Source organism: Rattus norvegicus, chromosome 6 (assembly GCF_021556685.1).
Source record: "Rattus norvegicus strain SHRSP/BbbUtx chromosome 6, alternate assembly SHRSP_T2T, whole genome shotgun sequence".
NCBI classification, from domain to species: Eukaryota; Metazoa; Chordata; class Mammalia; order Rodentia; family Muridae; genus Rattus; species Rattus norvegicus.
The window spans coordinates 117,227,679-117,249,405 of record NC_141539.1 but is presented as its reverse complement, the minus strand read 5'-3'; positions in this window follow the sequence as shown (position 1 = coordinate 117,249,405).

Below are 21,727 nucleotides of genomic sequence, written 5' to 3'. Positions count from 1 at the left end.
AAGCCAAAGTTCTGACCTGATGGACTACAGTTCAAAAGCCCCAAGCTTTAGGATTACAAACCATGTCGCAAAGTCTCATTTCTGTCACTCTGAAATAGGTGTATGTTGCCCAGGAGCCTGCACATGTGCCACAGATCAATCTCTTAAATAAATACTACAGGAATGACAACATATAACTAAAGAAGGGGATTGGATGCTGGAGAGATGGATCAGTGGTTGGTGCTTGCTGTGCAACCACAGGATCCAAGTTTGGATTTCAGCAAAACAGGGTAAGCCAAACACCTGTAACTACAGCTTTGAGGGATCTCAATATTTTCTGAGGCCTCCGTGCAGACACAAACATATGACACCTAAATACATATGTATGCTTACACACTTCTGAGTACACACACACATGAACACACGTACACACAAATGCCCTCCAGAATATAAAAAAAATGGCAGTTAGGATTTGAGGTAGATATAATCTTAATAGAGAAGAGAGAAGGGTATTGATAAGAAATCAAATATCTTTTAAGAAACATAAATAGATGAGACATGAAGGATATGATAGTTAGTGACTATGATTTAGATAGGATATGGAGACTTCCATCTCTGGTTATCAGAGTCCATCTTCCCTGGGTGCTCCCTAGAAGAAACTTATGAGAATTACGTTCTTTCGAGGTCTTTTGGGAAGTTCTGTTTGGAAGAATTGGAGACCTGCAAATATCTGCCTTTGCATCAGCTTTTAGGCCATCATGATAGATTTTGGAGTCCTGTTATGGATTCATCCTATTATTAATCAATCCCTACCATTGGAGTTTCTGGGTCATAAAGCTTAGGAAACACTGACAAAGAGTTCCCCTAGCTCATACGTCAATGTGTGCTTCACAGCTATGGCCTGGGGACCTTCACACCCTTTCTCTACACTGTCTCATTTGTTAGCGTCCATCAGCATCATGAGAAGTCACTAGCCAATCACTGTGGTTTAACTCTACTTTGATGCCAGTGAGGCTGGACATCTTCATGTAGTTGCCATCCCTTCAGTTTCTTGTCTAATGCATATTCAGTTCTTCTATGCACATGGCAAATTTCGCAATTGTAGTAGCTCCTTGTACATATTAGATCTCAGCCATTGGTTGCAAAGTGTACCAAATAACACTTCCTTCTCTGCCGTTTTAGTCACTTAGAATTCTTTGAATGTGGAATTTTTATTTTAACTTGTTAGTAGAAAAATATGACTTTTTCTTTTTGGATGGTGTTTTGGGTGTCTGGTAAGGAAACCCTTCCCAATTGTGATTCCATGAGATATTTTCCTGCAGTATCACCTAACATGTTATAGTTTTTCCTTCAACATTTAAGTTTTTAATCCACTGAGGGTTTTTATGTATTTTTTCCAAACTGTGTTTCTCATCCTCCAATCCGTCTATAAGTCCCCAGTAACCTTACAGTAAATCCTTTTTGTTTCTTCCAATAGGCAGCATATGTTTCTGCTGTTTCCAATCAAAATCCCTGGATGATAAAGTGGAGTAGTACCTTGAACCCTAATTCTGGGGTCCTGTGTCTTTTCCCCAGCTCTGCGCCCTGTGACTAGCTACAGACTGTGGTTTGGACTGTGCCCAAAGGTCAGCATCCCATGTGATCTGACGTCTTACCCAGCAGACTGCTTCATATTTCAAAACCCACAGCTGGATGGATTCCACCTGCCTTGCTGCCCTGTCCTGTTTCACTACAAGTAAAACTCCATGCTCCACTAGCTCTCAAGAAACAACATGAAACTGTAAACCAGTCCATAGACGCCCAGCTGGACGAGTGAAAGGCCTACAGTAAAGCGGTTATAGAGATAGCATTCATCAGCCATCTCTAAATGACGTCATCTGCTGAGCCAGACAAGTGAAAACAGGCTTAACTCCCAGTTGGGGATTTCAGATCTTATTGCCTTTTTTTTGTTGTTGTTTCTCCTATCAGGAGACCATGCAGAAAGATTCACACTTTGCTTCTTTCCGAGTGGTTTATTGATTTGTGGATTCAGTGAAATGTGCATCAATTGAACTAACTATTCCTTTTAAGTAAAGGGGAGGGGGAAGGGGAGCTCACACTGTGCTGAAATTAACAGGCACCACAGCACTGCCTCTTAGGTTCAAGCACAGCACAATGGATGTACACAGTGTGAGGGCAATCTGGCGATTAAATAGCTGCACTTTATCCCGAGCAATCAAAAGCCAATGTGCTCTTACTTCTTCCATTGCCTCCCTCTTCCCTGCCCTCCCAAATACACACACATCAAAGAGAGTCTCTGTACTACTTAGCAGAAAATAGAGTGCCTTTCCGTCTTCCACTTTTTCTTTATATCCCTGGGTTTTATATTTCTTCGCTATTTTTAAAAGTGTGGAAAAACCTTGATTGCTTTCTTCCTGGATAACTACTTAACTTCACATTTCTGGTAGATTCAGGATGAAAACAATGGCCAAGACAAGTCAGAATGCCAAATATCTGGTCCATTAAATCAATGATTTTTCCTTGCAAGGAGTATAAGTGCTGTTCTCACACATGGGAACATGTAGCTTGGACAGACTTGTTCTGTTTTCTCTTTATAAGAAATGATTTCGCAGACCCGGTGAGAGAGAGACCCAACCGCCTGGTCAGGTGGGCACTCCTGAGGCTGCAGAGCGGAAGAGACCACCAACACTGCTCACCCCTGCCCACATCCCTGGCCCACGAGGAAACTGTATAAGGCCTCTGGGCTCCCGTGGGGGAGGGCCCAGGAGCGGCAGGACCCCTGCCACAGACACCGCCGGACCCTGAAGGAAACAGACCGGATAAACAGTTCTCTGCACCCAAATCCCGTGGGAGGGAGAGCTAAACCTTCAGAGAGGCAGACAGGCCTGGGAAACCAGAAGAGACTGCTCCCTGCACACACATCTCGGACGCCAGAGGAAAAAGCCAAAGACCATCTGGAACCCTGGTGCACTGAAGCTCCCGGAAGGGGCGGCACAGGTCTTCCTGGTTGCTGCCGCTGCAGAGAGCCCCTGGACAGCACCCCACAAGCAAACCTGAGCCTCGGGACCACAGGTAAGACCAAATTTTCTGCTGCAAGAAAGCTGCCTGGTGAGCTTGGGACACACGGAAGCAGAATTTCTCTAGAACCGGGCACGTTCTGTGTTTACCGGAAGTCCCACACCCGCGGATCCCGGCCCGCAGCAGCTCTCTGCTCCCAGACCCGGTGAGAGAGAGACCCAACCGCCTGGTCAGGTGGGCACTCCTGAGGCTGCAGAGCGGAAGAGACCACCAACACTGCTCACCCCTGCCCACATCCCTGGCCCAAGAGGAAACTGTATAAGGCCTCTGGGCTCCCGTGGGGGAGGGCCCAGGAGCGGCAGGACCCCTGCCACAGACACCGCCGGACCCTGAAGGAAACAGACCGGATAAACAGTTCTCTGCACCCAAATCCCGTGGGAGGGAGAGCTAAACCTTCAGAGAGGCAGACAGGCCTGGGAAACCAGAAGAGACTGCTCCCTGCACACACATCTCGGACGCCAGAGGAAAAAGCCAAAGACCATCTGGAACCCTGGTGCACTGAAGCTCCCGGAAGGGGCGGCACAGGTCTTCCTGGTTGCTGCCGCTGCAGAGAGCCCCTGGACAGCACCCCACGAGCAAACCTGAGCCTCGGGACCACAGGTAAGACCAAATTTTCTGCTGCAAGAAAGCTGCCTGGTGAACTCAAGACACAGGCCCACAGGAACAGCTGAAGACCTGTAGAGAGGAAAAACTACACGCCCGAAAGCAGAACACTCTGTCCCCATAACTGACTGAAAGAGAGGAAAACAGGTATACAGCACTCCTGACACACAGGCTTATAGGACAGTCTAGGCACTGTCAGAAATAGCAGAACAAAGTAACACTAGAGATAATCTGATGGCGAGAGGCAAGCGCAGGAACCCAAGCAACAGAAACCAAGACTACATGCCATCATCGGAGCCCAATTCTCCCACCAAAACAAACATGGAATATCCAAACACACCAGAAAAGCAAGATCTAGTTTCAAAATCATATTTGATCATGATGCTGGAGGACTTCAGGAAAGACCTGAACACACTTAGGGAAGCACAGGAAAACATTAATAAACAAGTAAAAGCCTACAGAGAGGAATCGCAAAAATCCCTGAAAGAATTCCAGGAAAACACAATCAAACAGTTGAAGGAATTAAAAATGGAAATAGAAGCAATCAAGAAAGAACACATGGAAACAACCCTGGATATAGAAAACCAAAAGAAGAGACAAGGAGCTGTAGATACAAGCTTCACCAACAGAATACAAGAGATGGAAGAGAGAATCTCAGGAGCAGAAGATTCCATAGAAATCATTGACTCAACTGTCAAAGATAATGTAAAGCGGAAAAAGCTACTGGTCCAAAACATACAGGAAATCCAGGACTCAATGAGAAGATCAAACCTAAGGATAATAGGTATAGAAGAGAGTGAAGACTCCCAGCTCAAAGGACCAGTAAATATCTTCAACAAAATCATAGAAGAAAACTTCCCTAACCTAAAAAAAGAGATACCCATAGACATACAGGAAGCCTACAGAACTCCAAATAGATTGGACCAGAAAAGAAACACCTCCCGTCACATAATTGTCAAAACACCAAACGCACAAAATAAAGAAAGAATATTAAAAGCAGTAAGGGAAAAAGGTCAAGTAACATATAAAGGGAGACCTATCAGAATCACACCAGACTTCTCGCCAGAAACTATGAAGGCCAGAAGATCCTGGACTGATGTTATACAGACCCTAAGAGAACACAAATGCCAGCCCAGATTACTGTATCCAGCAAAACTCTCAATTAACATTGATGGAGAAACCAAGATATTCCATGACAAAACCAAATTTACACAATATCTTTCTACAAATCCAGCACTACAAAGGATAATAAATGGTAAAGCCCAACATAAGGAGGCAAGCTATACCCTAGAAGAAGCAAGAAACTAATCGTCTTGGCAACAAAACAAAGAGAATGAAAGCACACAAACATAACCTCACATCAAATATGAATATAACGGGAAGCAATAATCACTATTCCTTAATATCTCTCAATATCAATGGCCTCAACTCCCCAATAAAAAGACATAGATTAACAAACTGGATACGCAACGAGGACCCTGCATTCTGCTGCCTACAGGAAACACACCTCAGAGACAAAGACAGACACTACCTCAGAGTGAAAGGCTGGAAAACAACTTTCCAAGCAAATGGTCAGAAGAAGCAAGCTGGAGTAGCCATTCTAATATCAAATAAAATCAATTTCCAACTAAAAGTCATCAAAAAAGATAAGGAAGGACACTTCATATTCATCAAAGGAAAAATCAACCAAGATGAACTCTCAATCCTAAATATCTATGCCCCAAATACAAGGGCACCTACATATGTAAAAGAAACCTTACTAAAGCTCAAAACACACATTGCACCTCACACAATAATAGTGGGAGATTTCAACACCCCACTCTCATCAATGGACAGATCATGGAAACAGAAATTAAACAGTGATGTAGACAGACTAAGAGAAGTCATGAGCCAAATGGACTTAACGGATATTTATAGAACATTCTATCCTAAAGCAAAAGGATATAACTTCTTCTCAGCTCCTCATGGTACTTTCTCCAAAATTGACCATATAATTGGTCAAAAAACGGGCCTCAACAGGTACAGAAAGATAGAAATAATCCCATGCGTGCTATCGGACCACCACGGCCTAAAACTGGTCTTCAATAACAATAAGGGAAGAATGCCCACATATACGTGGAAATTGAACAATGCTCTACTCAATGATAACCTGGTCAAGGAAGAAATAAAGAAAGAAATTAAAAACTTTTTAGAATTTAATGAAAATGAAGATACAACATACTCAAACTTATGGGACACAATGAAAGCTGTGCTAAGAGGAAAACTCATAGCGCTGAGTGCCTGCAGAAAGAAACAGGAAAGAGCATATGTCAGCAGCTTGACAGCACACCTAAAAGCTCTAGAACAAAAAGAAGCAAATACACCCAGGAGGAGTAGAAGGCAGGAAATAATCAAACTCAGAGCTGAAATCAACCAAGTAGAAACAAAAAGGACCATAGAAAGAATCAACAGAACCAAAAGTTGGTTCTTTGAGAAAATCAACAAGATAGATAAACCCTTAGCCAGACTAACGAGAGGACACAGAGAGTGTGTCCAAATTAACAAAATCAGAAATGAAAAGGGAGACATAACTACAGATTCGGAGGAAATTCAAAAAATCATCAGATCTTACTATAAAAACCTATATTCAACAAAATTTGAAAATCTTCAGGAAATGGACAATTTCCTAGACAGATACCAGGTATCGAAGTTAAATCAGGAACAGATAAACCAGTTAAACAATCCCATAACTCCTAAGGAAATAGAAGCAGTCATTAAAGGTCTCCCAACCAAAAAGAGCCCAGGTCCAGACGGGTTTAGTGCAGAATTCTATCAAACCTTCATAGAAGACCTCATACCAATATTATCCAAACTATTCCACAAAATTGAAACAGATGGAGCCCTACCGAATTCCTTCTACGAAGCCACAATTACTCTTATACCTAAACCACACAAAGATACAACAAAGAAAGAGAACTTCAGACCAATTTCCCTTATGAATATCGACGCAAAAATACTCAATAAAATTCTGGCAAACCGAATTCAAGAGCACATCAAAACAATCATCCACCATGATCAAGTAGGCTTCATCCCAGGCATGCAGGGACAGTTTAATATACAGAAAACCATCAACGTGATCCATCATATAAACAAACTGAAAGAACAAAACCACATGATCATTTCATTAGATGCTGAGAAAGCATTTGACAAAATTCAACACCCCTTCATGATAAAAGTCCTGGAAAGAATAGGAATTCAAGGCCCATACCTAAACATAGTAAAAGCCATATACAGCAAACCAGTTGCTAACATTAAACTAAATGGAGAGAAACTTGAAGCAATCCCACTAAAATCAGGGACTAGACAAGGCTGCCCACTCTCTCCCTACTTATTCAATATAGTTCTTGAAGTTCTAGCCAGAGCAATCAGACAACAAAAGGAGATCAAAGGGATACAGATCGGAAAAGAAGAGGTCAAAATATCACTATTTGCAGATGACATGATAGTATATTTAAGTGATCCCAAAAGTTCCACCAGAGAACTACTAAAGCTGATAAACAACTTCAGCAAAGTGGCTGGGTATAAAATTAACTCAAATAAATCAGTTGCCTTCCTCTATACAAAAGAGAAACAAGCCGAGAAAGAAATTAGGGAAACGACACCCTTCATAATAGACCCAAATAATATAAAGTACCTCGGTGTGACTTTAACCAAGCAAGTAAAAGATCTGTACAATAAGAACTTCAAGACACTGAGGAAAGAAATTGAAGAAGACCTCAGAAGATGGAAAGATCTCCCACGCTCATGGATTGGCAGGATTAATATGGTAAAAATGACCATTTTACCAAAAGGAATCTACAGATTCAATGCAATCCCCATCAAAATACCAATCCAATTCTTCAAAGAGTTAGACAGAACAATTTGCAAATTCATCTGGAATAACAAAAAACCCAGGATAGCTAAAGCTATCCTCAACAATAAAAGGACTTCAGGGGGAATCACTATCCCTGAACTCAAGCAGTATTACAGAGCAATAGTGATAAAAACTGCATGGTATTGGTACAGAGACAGACAGATAGACCAATGGAATAGAATTGAAGACCCAGAAATGAACCCACACACCTATGGTCACTTGATTTTTGACAAAGGAGCCAAAACCATCCAATGGAAAAAAGATAGTATTTTCAGCAAATGGTGCTGGTTCAACTGGAGGGCAACATGTAGAAGAATGCAGATCGATCCATCCTTATCACCCTGTACAAAGCTTAAGTCCAAGTGGATCAAGGACCTCCACATCAAACCAGACACACTCAAACTAATAGAAGAAAAACTAGGGAAGCATCTGGAACACATGGGCACTGGAAAAAATTTCCTGAACAAAACACCAATGGCTTATGCTCTAAGATCAAGAATCGACAAATGGGATCTCATAAAACTGCAAAGCTTCTGTAAGGCAAAGGACACTGTGGTTAGGACAAAACGGCAACCAACAGATTGGGAAAAGATCTTTACCAATCCTACAACAGATAGAGGCCTTATTTCCAAAATATACAAAGAACTCAAGAAGTTAGACCGCAGGGAAACAAATAACCCTATTAAAAAATGGGGTTCAGAGCTAAACAAAGAATTCACAGCTGAGGAATGCCGAATGGCTGAGAAACACCTAAAGAAATGTTCAACATCTTTAGTCATAAGGGAAATGCAAATCAAAACAACCCTGAGATTTCACATCACACCAGTGCGATTGGCTAAGATCAAAAACTCAGGTGACAGCAGATGCTGGCGAGGATGTGGAGAAAGAGGAACACTCCTCCATTGTTGGTGGGATTGCAGACTGGTAAAACCATTCTGGAAATCAGTCTGGAGGTTCCTCAGAAAATTGGACATTGAACTGCCTGATGATCCAGCTATACCTCTCTTGGGCATATACCCAAAAGATGCCTCAACATATAAAAGAGACACGTGCTCCACTATGTTCATCGCAGCCTTATTTATAATAGCCAGAAGCTGGAAAGAACCCAGATGCCCTTCAACAGAGGAATGGATACAGAAAATGTGGTACATCTACACAATGGAATATTACTCAGCTATCAAAAACAACGAGTTTATGAAATTCGTAGGCAAATGGTTGGAACTGGAAAATATCATCCTGAGTGAGCTAACCCAATCACAGAAAGACATACATGGTATGCACTCATTGATAAGTGGCTATTAGCCCAAATGCTTGAATTACCCTAGATCCCTAGAACAAACGAAACTCAAGACGGATGATCAAAATGTGAATGCTTCACTCCTTCTTTAAATGAGGAAAAAGAATACCCTTGGCAGGGAAGGGAGAGGCAAAGATTAAAACAGAGACTGAAGGAACACCCATTCAGAGCCTGCCCCACATGTGGCCCATACATATACAGCCACCCAATTAGACAAGATGGATGAAGCAAAGAAGTGCAGACCGACAGGAGCCGGATGTAGATCGCTCCTGAGAGACACAGCCAGAATACAGCAAATATAGAGGCGAATGCCAGCAGCAAACCACTGAACTGAGAATAGGTCCCCTATTGAAGGAATCAGAGAAAGAACTGGAAGAGCTTGAAGGGGCTCGAGACCCCAAAAGTACAACAATGCCAAGCAACCAGAGCTTCCAGGGACTAAGCCACTACCTAAAGACTATACATGGACTGACCCTGGACTCTGACCCCATAGGTAGCAATGAATATCCTAGTAAGAGCACCATTGGAAGGGGAAGCCCTGGGTCCTGCTAAGACTGAACCCACAGTGAACTAGTCTATGGGGGGAGGGTGGCAATGGGGGGAGGGTTGGGAGGGGAACACCCATAAGGAAGGGGAGGGGGGAGGGGGATGTTTGCCCGGAAACCGGGAAAGGGAATAACACTCGAAATGTATATAAGAAATACTCAAGTTAATAAAAAAAAAAAAAAAAAAAGAAATGATTTCTTCCAACCTCCCCTGTCTCGGGACCTTATGGTTAATAATTCTAATTCTATGACATTTAAAGACTTCACAGTCATTTAGTACGATAATATCATTTTATCTAAAAACTATGAATAGGTAAGAATTTACCACTGTATTCAGCTTCCAAATAAGAAGACTGAGAGCCAGAGTAATTAATGAATGATCTAAGACACTGTTAAAACTCAGTTTTCCTCGATCTAATTTCTGGGCCAGTGCTGTTTCTAAGAGGATTGTCTAATGTTAAAAGGTTCTCTAGGAGGCTGTTATAATTCTTTTATGCAAAACTAATATTGCTGAGTATCAAATCTACAACACTAAACAGATCCACATCTTTTGCCCTTAATTTAATAATTATTCTTCTAGGGCTAGGGAGACAGCTCAGTTGTAAAGTGCTTGTTATGAAAGAATTAGAACCTGGGTTTAACCTCCAGAACTCATTTTAAAATGTCAAACATGGCAGCCTAGTTTTGTAATTCCAGAGCTAAAGAGGCTAAGATGGACAGGTCTCTGGTTCTCACTGGCCAAATAACCTACCCTAATATCCCATGAGAAATACTATCTCTTATATTTTTGGTTGTGAGCCTAGCCTTTAACAGCTGAGACATCTCTCCAGCCCGAGAAATACTATCTCAAAGAATAAGGTAGACCTGTTTCTAAAGGGTTGCATCTAAGACTAATTTCTTGCCTTCACATGTAACACCAACAATCCACAACCTCTACATACCCAGACATACTTACACAAACACACACATGCACATATTAAATAAGCTTATGATAGTTTATGATAATACATATACTTTTGCATTCTGACATGATCAGTACAGAATGTTTAAATATATTCCTATCTTTTCAATGATATGATTTAATTTCTTGTATAGTTATGCTATTTGCATGAACTTTAAAGACAAATTGTAAGGCAAAATTAATAAATTTCCCTTGTTCTAGAATTTTGAAAAGATTGAATACAACCTAATTTAACGTGTGAGCTATAATTTCCAGAAACTAAAATTTAAAATCATCTTTCGTTATTGAGATTTTTAAAGCTGAATTTATTCCAATAGAATGTATTTAAACAAAAAGAGGTCAAATTTCAGAGTTCTGTCTTTATTAGCACACACATTAAGCAAACAACCTTTTTGAAAGTACATTCAGAACTATAGAAGAGGCATAGGATGTGGCACAAATCTGATGAGACAAATATCACTATCTCTTTAAATGCTTAGCTATTAAATTTTAGGCTGGGTATAGTTTTACTCTTTTAGTGATAAGAGCTCATTTAAATATGGTTACCTTAAGTCTTCTAAAGAACAAAGAGATTGCTTTATTCTTGTTGTATACATGGTTCCATTCACTTGTAAATTCTTCTTCCATTTTCATACAATAACTTCTATTTTGCTTGTGTCAGACCATAGGATATATCAAGATGGGCAAGAAGTATAACTTCTGGGCTGAACAGAGCAACGTAAGACAAAGAGAACCAGTCCTGACCTTGAAACTCTAGGAAACCTGGCCAGAGATGATTCTTAATTCAAGGAGGTATATGAGAGCACATGTTCTATTTTGTAAGAAATGGTAATTTTTAAAAGCATGCACAACGCACTTATGTTTTAAATGGTTCTTGAGAGTTTGGCCCAGAATACATCAGAAGATAGCATTTAGACAAGACCTAAAACCCTCCCTATCATTCATAGAAATTACTCCAAACATGATTATCTTGCCTCAAAGAGTGCAATTCTTTCTATTTTGTATTTACTCTATCTATCTATCTATCTATCTATCTATCTATCTATCTGTGTGTGCATATACATATACATGTATACCCCACAGTGTACATGGGGAGAAGTTGGTTCTTCATTTCCACCATGTAGGTCTTGAAGCTTGAACTCAAGTTGGCTGTCTTGGTGTCAAGTGCCTTTGTTCACTGACCCATCTCACTGAGGGCTCCTTTCTTGCTCAGTTTAAACTGAGGTTTAGTGTTGGGCTTACTTCCCAATTCTTCTTTGAAAATGTATGAAATGTCTTTTTATAATATTAGTCTATCATTTTAAACATACCCACAACCATATATACACAAGAGGTATTCTAAGAATAAATTAATTTAAATTTTAGAAAAGAAATATGTTTGTGTAAAAGAACAGAGTAAATAAATCACATAATCCTCACTGAAAACCAAGATTCTGGATGCAGCAGATGCTCTTCTCCTGGTATAAGCCAGCGTCTCAACTTAATCATTTGCAAAGAGACAGACAGGAGCAAGGACATACTCCATTATCTATGACTTGAGGAACATAGATATAAATTATTACAGAATATCTTTGAGGGAAGAGAGAAGCAATTTAAAAAATGAAATATGTGCATTTTTTTCTAAATCCTAGTAATTAAACCTTGGAGAATCACTCTGAAAATCTAGGTACAGATGCTTCTCAACATACAACGAAGACTTGTCCTTACAAACACATCATAAATTGAAAATATTGCAAGTTGAAAGCACATTTGATAGACCTACCCTACCAGCCATCAGAGCTCGCAACCCAGTGCACTGTGGAGAATCAGTTATTTCGCCCCATGAACAAATGGCAGATTGGAAGCAGCCCAACACTGCAAATAAGTGTCAGACCACAGTATGCTAGCTGGGGAAAAAATCAAAATTCACAATTCAAAGCATGGCTTCTGCTTAATGGCTAAGACTTTCATAGAATCATAAAGACAAAACTACTCATTCAAAATACCCTAAGTTAGGAACTGCCTATATAAATTTTGGGTTCATGGGAGGAATTTGGAAGCCGTGCCTTCCTCAAGACCTGGTCAACTGGAAGCCTATGACAAAGGAATAGCATTTAGTTCCAGCTCTAAGTAACTTGACAAATTAAAAAGAAAGTATAAATCCAGAAAAAATGATATGATTTAGAAATCTATTTGTATAGCTATTTGTATATACTGGAAAGTATTAAAATAATAAAACTTAAAAGAAAAAACCCTCATAAGTAAATTACGTGGGGTCATATAATTTAACTCAATAATTAAAGTAAAACTTTAATATTTTATTACTAAGACTGAGAAGATTGCACAGTGTGTAAAATACTTGATATGTAGATATATGGAACAAAATTTGGATTTCCAACACACACACACACACACACACACACACACACACACACACACACACACACACACATCAATGTTGGACAGGTATAGTAACCTTACTATCACAGAGTTCCAGAGGTGGAGACAGCGAGTTAGCCAAACCAGAGAGCTCTGGGTTCAAGTCTGTCTCAATATAAAATATGGAGTACAATCAAGGAAGACACCTGACATAAATCTCTGGCCTTCATAAACATACATTCACATACATTAGTACCATACACATGTGATCACACATACCTGCGTACAAAAATATTTTATTAGCATGTAAAATACCAATTCATTATACAAAAGACAAACTGTGAGTAAGAAACATGTAATGTGATTGTAAGTACTTAGGTTTTCATAAGACTACATATAGATAAGAAGAGAAAAATATTAGTAAAACTTAAAAAAAATGGACAACTTTCGAAGATTTTTTTCTTCAGTGCTTTTTTAACTTCTCCTTCACAAAAGCTTACGGGCAGCTAAACTTAAGGTCATGGCCACATTTAGTTGAGTAAGCAGTTTCGCTTCACGCACAACTCAAACCTGGGTGAGACTTGATACCCCTCCCCGAAAAAGCATCATCCATGTGTATATAAAATATCCAAATAGATAAGAACTTGGAAGTTTCCAAAGAAACAACCCAGGTATTCTTAATCCTGGGACGTTTGAGGGAGAGCAAAGTAAAAACATCAAATCTTGAACTGTTCCGTCTTGCTTTCCTCGTGAGGTTTTGGATTTAGAAGAGCTTAGTGTTGAAAACCCTTAGCTGTGGTTGAGAAACAAAGCAGGACACTCTAGCAGAGGAAGCAGTGATTCGAGTCTACAATAGGGCAACTAATTGCTTCCAACGGAAGGACCCCAACTGCAGTATAAGCACGTATGGGGTAGCCGCTATCTGGATACCTCTACTGGGCCAGAGTATAGCTGGAAATGTTGCCACTTAAACCGGCTGGAAGGATGGATGGGTCATAGAGACTCTCTTCTATCCTGTCTTCAAGGACTGGAAAGAGGCACTTAACCAAGCAACTGGGACTAGGGGTCCTAGAACAGGCACCTGCTCCTCGGCTGCAGCCTGATTCCATGGAGAGGTGCCAGCATATTAACATCTAAATCACCGAGGAGGGAATTGGGCCTCTCTGACTCATTTCTACACCATGGAGGCGATTTCTAGTTATAGCTGTGAACTCCCGAGGGAATAGAGAACATCAGTCTGTCAGCATCAGAACCGGCTTACAGGGAGACAGCTGCAGCATTCCGGGATAAGAATTAGACAGGGAATCGGGAAGATTCAGCACTAATTCCTGGTCTGCTAGAAACAACTTTGACCTTAGACAATCCAAAAGCCCACAGATTCCTCATCTACAGTAATTTAGTGAGTTACTCCTTAACACCTCAGTGATTCTATATTCTTCTCTTTCAAGGAAACCCAGATGCCTTCCTTCTCTCCTCCCAGAAGTGCTGTTTATCATAGTGTGTAGGAACTGTAGATCTTTCTTATATCTTCTGTTATTTCTCTGAAAACATGCCTACAGCCCCTCCTGCTGGGTTTACTAGAATGGGCTTCATTTTTCCTTTCCATGTACGTGTTCTCCTACATGCTTTAAAACCAGCAGCATTCACATCTTTCACCCCACAAAAATAGCCCTCCTCCCTCTTGTTTTATATTTCCTCTATCCATTGCCTCCTTCCCTCAAACAAGAAATGCATATTCTAGACAAAATCAAGAATTGACAACAGACACACATTTTAGGGAGGGATTGGGAGTTTTGGCCTTGTTGGAGGAAGTGTGTTCACTGGAGATAGTGAGCTTCAAGCTTCAAAAACCAAAGTCATGCTGCTTCTAATTCTCTGCCTCCAACTTGGGAATAGGATATAAACTCTCAGCTATTAACCCAGCGCCATGCCTGCCTGTGTGCCTGTGTGCCTGTGTGCCTGCCTGCCTGCCTGCCTGCCTGCCTGCCTGCCTGCCTGCCTGCCTGCCTGCCTGCCTGTGTGCCTGCCTGCCTACCTGCCTGCCTGCCTGCCAGCCTGTGTGACTGCCTGCCTGCCTGCCTGCCTGCCTGTCTGTCTGCCTGCCTGCCTGCCTGCCTGCCTGCCTGCCTGTGTGCCTGCCTGCCTACCTGCCTGCCTGCCTGCCAGCCTGTGTGCCTGCCTGCCTGCCTGCCTGCCTGCCTGCCTGTGTGCCTGCCTGCCTACCTGCCTGCCTGCCTGCCTGCCAGCCTGTGTGCCTGCCTGCCTGCCTGCCTGCCTGCCTGCCTGTGTGCCTGCCTGCCTGCCTGCCTGCCTGCCTGCCTGCCTGTGTGCCTGTGTGCCTGTGTGCCTGCCTGCCTGCCTGCCTGTGTGCCTGTGTGCCTGTGTGCCTGCCTGCCTGCCTGCCTGTGTGCCTGTGTGCCTGTGTGCCTGCCTGCCTGCCTGCCTGCCTGCCTGTGTGCCTGTGTGCCTGTGTGCCTGCCTGCCTGCCTGCCTACCTGCCTGCTGCCATGCTACCTGCCATGATGATCATGAACTTACCCTCTGAAACTCTAAACAAGGCTCTAATTCATTGCTTTCTCTTATAAACTGCCTTGGCCATGGTGTTTCTTTACAGAAGCTGAAAAATAAGTAAGACATGACCCTGTAAAATGTCACTCAACCCTCTGTGATCATCTTTCCTCAAAATTAAGGAACAATCTGGTAAATATATCAATTTGTTTTTGTAAGTTGCTGAAGTCATCAAAAACAAAGGTCAAGGGGCTGAAGAGATGCCCGCAGTCAGGAACACTTGCTGCCCTTGCAGAGAACCAGGATTTGGTTCCCAGCACCCATGTTGTAGCTTACAGCCATCCATAACTCCAGCTCCAGGGGATCTGATGCTGTCTTCTGCCCTCCATGATTACTGTACATTGCATGATATACAGACAGGCAGACAGATAAACAGAGAGACAAAAGACTTACACAAAGTAAAATAAATCTTTTTTTATGATCAGGAGGTCAAGATGAAGTAAGAAACTATCAAATCCAAGAGGAGCTGAAAGCGATAAAACTGTTAAATATAATGGATTAAGGCCATCATTCAAAGCAATGAAGTAAACCAAGGCTAGTAATATGACCATCTTGTTTCCAAGTTATCATAAACTACAGAACTGCAAGATGTAAAATTTTGAGGAAAAAAGGCTCATCTACAGAAATATTGCTGTGTTTGCAATTTTTTGGCAACTGGACTACTGTTCTGAGGTTGAAATGTTGTCTTTAAAACATTAGGTTCAAATTCAGGGGGCTGAATTTGGGGAAAAAACAAAGAAATTTCAGAAAAAAGAAAGAACAATGGAGATAGAATTGTTGCAATCTTCAGGCCATTTGTAGGAGATGAGGATTTACTCCAGGATGAAGGAGAAGCTAAGGAAGTACAGTCAGGAGAAAGCATTACTTACAGGGTTTTGCAAATTGATTGGTTCTTTTTTTTATACATGGTGTCTTGCAAGAAGTAACCCAGATGTCTGGAGAACTCTATTTCCTCTTTCAAAGCTGAAGATAAGCCTCCCTTTGGATGCTTATAATAGCACATTGTCCTTGAAAAGCTCTGAGAAAACCAGAAAGCTCTAGGGAAAAAAAATACACATACACATACACACACACACACACACACACACACACACACACACACACACACACACGGAGGAGAATGACAGTGACTGACTGGCTTGAACAATGAAAGATTAAGACTGTGTCTGAAAACAAGGTAACAGAAAAGTCTTTTGGGAATCCCTCTACAATTGCCTGCTGTCTCAGGAACAAACCTGGGTAGAAATGTCACCTTTTCACTCACAGTATTGGCTTCAGGCTCTCTCGAAGTCATACTGGCTGAACTTCCTGACAACCCACTTGTCCTCTTATTGTACCATAACTCTCCCTGAAAACCCTCCAGCGGCTAGATTTCTTGTCCTTGTACTGCCTGAGTGTGAACATCTGGCATGGAAACACTCCTCACATAAGTAGGTCAGCTGGGTCTGAGGAAGGGGAGTGCAAAAGGCCAGCTCATTTTGTCCTCTCATATATCCACTAGGAGTGGCATGTCAAGCTCCTACATATGAAAGGGACAAACCCAAAACCTATGTTTCCTCACTAATATGCCACCAAACAACAGCGCCAACTATAGTAGCTGTTCCTGATCCTCAGATCCTGACCTTATCCCAGCAACAAATAATACAAATTTATCCACTGAAACACTGCTTCAATCTCCCCACAGCCCTTCCTCCCTACCACTGGCTTCCACTGCACCTGCACTTAAACAATAACTTTGTTTTGCCCTTGAGATTTTCTAGTCCTTCCTATGACAACACATGGAGTCCTTTTTGTTTCTCTTTATTATTATTATTTATTTTATTTTCATTGCTTCTTATTGGCTGACATTCTGGGAACAGGGAACTATAGTCTTTCATAATCTCTAGAAAATCTCAATCATTTTTCAACCAAATTCCAACCAAATGTTCACGATATACTGCATTGCGTTTCTGCTATGGTCTCCTGGGAACTATATCTAGTTGTATCCATTCATCTTATACAGGTTGTATCTTCCATTGTATCCTTCATAGCTCTTAAAATCTCAGACCATCCAGTTCTTTGTAGCATGATATGAAATGTCTTTAGATTCAACTTTCCCTCAATTGTGACTACTGTTCATTGATTCTAATGTCATCTCAGTCCTTCTTTACCTTATGATTCAATTAAATTTTTGCAAATTAATAAAATCAATGTTGATAGTTTCTTCTTCGCCTGTTTCTGAAAGAATTAATTAAATATACTCTGGTTTTGTGGATTTTATACCTTTATGATGATAAACCTAGAGTTAGGTGTTATGAGACTTCTAAGGTAGAATTATACTTTACTACCTCAGGGAAGTTTGCATATGCATTTATTGGGACCTTGGAAGTGTGATTAATACTAAATATTAGGAGTTAGCATCAGGGCTGCTCAGACATTACAAATTCTGCACAAGCATGGGCTTGTACAAGCATAAGCTACGGTAAGCAATTCTCAGGGGAGATTTTATATTTTCTCCTACTTTCAAAGCTAAAGTCAACACAGATAAGGCCACTCAGTCAAAAAATAAGGTGCTTACCCACTATTCCTTAGGGTGTTCATTTTTACATACAACTTACAGATGCAACCTCCTACCAGGCTTGACTGTCCCCATTATACTATGGAGCACTATCCGCCAAAGACAGTAGAAAGCACAGGGAAAGAATATCAAGGCAAAAGTAATTTTTCTCTAGAACTCAGTTCACCCTGCAGATTTATGTGCATGCTGGACTTTGGAAGAATTTCACTATTTTCTTCAAACTTATTTAAAATTAAAGATATTGAATGGTCATATATATAATTTCAGGAAATGCTGTACATGAAAGGTTTTCTATGAACTGGCAACAATCTTCTCTAATCTGAAACAGAATTTATAATAGTCTGCTAATGGGACTCTGATCCTATACTCACTTCATCTAATTCACCCTTCACCCAACAGTCAGGTCTCTTTTTAAAAAAAAAATTCTAACAAAGAGATTAAACAACACCTACAAGGCTGGTTTTGGGATCCCATTCTCATGATCATACCTTTCTTCCAAATTTTTTAATTAACTTGGACTGATTACACATTGCCCTACAGTGTAGGCTGTCAGTCTTTCCTCTTCAATAATTGAACTAGCTTTTGTCTTCCTCCTAATAAGTGGAAGCTATAAATTATCTCACACTTCTACTCCAGCACTAGTCGTTGGGAATCTGGAATGACTTCTTTCTCTTCAGCTAGTGATGTTCCAAGTCCCTTTCTTTTTTTCCTTTGTCTTTTTCCTTTGTCTTTTCAGTTTAATAAACCCTGTCTTCCATCTTTCCATCTGTTTTATTGTCCCTTCTTGTTCCATGTGACCTGGTTGGGGCGCCACCCATCTCTGTCATTCTCCAATATATCACTGATAACCCTGAAGGAAGTCAGTTACGGAATATAAGCATTGAAGTGAAACAGTACCCACAACGTCCCTATATTTAATTCAAATTGTCAAAAACAATGTTGATGTCAACATTTACATGTAACCTAAACATGACTTCTTAATATAGTTTCTATTGCCAAAATTAGAATGTTTAAATAAAATCAAGCCTTATCCCCCACTCTTTCAATATCTAAGGATATGTACACTGAGCCACTGAGCAATTCATTAAGTGTCTTACATAATAGATAATCCTAAAGTTTTAAGTCCAGTGGTTTTAAAGGTTGGAGTAGAGAACTTACACCATTCCTTACAAGCATAGCTTTAAAAAAACCTTAAGCCTATGAATAGATAACAGTAGTGAAGATCATTCTTCTACCATAGGTGTTTGTTTCCTCCTTTCAGACATCTCCCTAAACCTGAGTCTCAGCTGACACCCAATTATTATCGCTCTCATTCTCCTGTTGAAGCTTATTCATTCAACATGGGATCCTATTTTTCTTTTCTAATGGATAAGCTGCTTCCTCAGAGCACAATACATTCATATCATTATTGAAGGGACTAATCAAATCAGTCTTGCATCCACAAATAAAATCAAACCTATCTGTAAGAAGACTCACATTTAGTTGGCAATAAATAGAGACAACAAAATGAAAGTGATTATCTTATTCCAATTTCTATATTTTGAACTTACAGCTTTCCTTTAAACCTATTAAACTAAATATTCACATTTTCAGAGCTCTGATCTGCATGCACATCACACATACAAGCCCTGCAAATAAGCAATAAAATATCACATTCAAAAACACGTTTAATAGAATTTGAATCTCTATACCAACTCAGTAAAGAATTGGGCTAAACAGTTTAAAGTTTAGACTTTTCCACCTACTTAGAGTCAGGAAGGAAAACCCAAAGAAAAGGGTCCCTGCTTCTCACTCCTCACTCTGTTCCTTAATTCTGCACCAGCCTGTATGACACCTTAACTGAAATTGACAGGGTAAGTTAAGAGAGACAACTTCTAACCCTGCCAGAATTCTCCAGTCTTTCCCATTAGAATCTGGAGATGAACAACCCACATTATCAGCAGAAGATGGCATCGGAGTCAAAGAGTCTCTCAACAAAAGATCCAGAGGGAGGAGGAACTCAATTTGATATGTCTCTGTTTAACAGAAGAACTGGAAACAGAAAAGACACCGGGCAAAAGATTCTCTGAGACATCACTGGTCTCTAAGGGGAGGTGAGAGCTGCGAGTTGAGCTACAGAGCTGTGGATTCCCAGCAGGTCAATTCATTTGGGAAGGGATGTGGCCTGCTCCCCAGATTCAGAGGAAATTAAGAGCTTCACACAGTTTTCATGATTACCTTGTAGATATATTTCGTTATTCTCTTCTGCCTACAGAAGGCATCTGTTGTTCTTCCCCCCGCCCCATGTGGGATTTGAAAGATCCAAAAGAATTATAACACAGGAAAATTTTCCAGAGGAGCTTCATGACCTTTGAAAGTCCTTAAGTTTAATTCTGTAGAAGGTCCCAAAGTCTACAGTTCTTAGTTAGGCAATTATTCAGGTTTAATAATTTACCAGTAGCTGGCTCTAGCATTTTAATTGCAGAGATAATTTTCCTGAAAGCTCACAGTCTGCGCTCATGGGCAAAAGCAGAAGAGACAGGCACAGTTGCTCAGGGGCTAAATAAATAATAGTTCTCCCTAGCCAACTCTTGCTAAGTTGATGGTGACTCTAACCTTAAGGCACGGGTATTTCAACTTGACATTGACCGTTGCCTCATGCTTGAATATTTGACCTAGGAACTAAAATAGCAAAAATCATAACCTCCCTCCCTTGCACTGGATTCTGTTTTAGAGCTTTTATTGCCCGCCATCAACTTCATAAATCCAACCATGATTTTGCCTAATAAATACTACACTGTGTGTACACTGGTCACCTGTGTGTGACTTCTGCAATGCCACCTCTGCACATAGATAGGTGAGACCTTCTTCCTAAAATGCCCTGTCTTTATTTTACTTATTTATTTATTTATTTATTTGCCAGATATCCTCATTTTTTTTCAAACTAAAACCTACATATCATCACACACACACACACACACACACACACACACACACACACACACACACACGAGCACAGTCTAGTATCCAGAGAGTTATTCTGAGGAGAATTATTTCTCCTTCATCTCTCCTTCCAAGAGATGTAGTTGACTTGAAACTTTTAATGATTTATATTTGTATCATACTCTGTTGGGGGGAGTGTACAAGTGTGCAAACTAGAGTGCAATGCTTGGACATGTGTACTTATGTGCACATGTGTGTTGAGGCCAGAAATCAAATTCAGGTCAACGGTTGAAGTAATTCTCACTCGCTCTCCATCTTCTTCCTTTATATACATTTTTATTTCCTCTGTGTGCATTTGCATGAGATGTTCACACGCATTTAGGTGAGCTTAAAGGCCTGAAACTGATGCCCTGAAGCCTCTCCATTGACTTCAAAGTTCTTGTTACCACAGTCTCCTAAGATGCTTGTTCTGGGAAATCCTCAGATCCATACTTGGAGTATTAGAGTTACTGATGGTTCACCATACCTACCTGACATCAGTGTGACTACTGGGTATTTGAACACCAAGTTTGACACTTGGGGAGCCTGCGCTTTACATACTGAGCTGTCTCCTCAGATTTCTCCAACTTATATTTGAAGACAGAATCCTTCACTGCTCCCAGAACTCATCAGGAAGCTAACATCCTCCTGAATCTTCCTTCACGGGGATAGAATTACAGAAGTGAGCCATCATGCCTGACTGGAGGCTCCAAACACAAACCCTCATGCTTATTTAACGAGTACTTTACTGATTAGGCTGTCTCCCAAGCCCCAATCCTCTCTTTTTCCTTAAGATTTCTTCAAATCCAGTGCAGTACCTGATACAAGGCAAGTACAAGGCCTGTGAATGCTCATCAAATACATTTGTGGAACTTTTCTGTTGGAGAAATTCTGTGAACAGCTCTCAGCACTCACAGCCAAAAGAGGT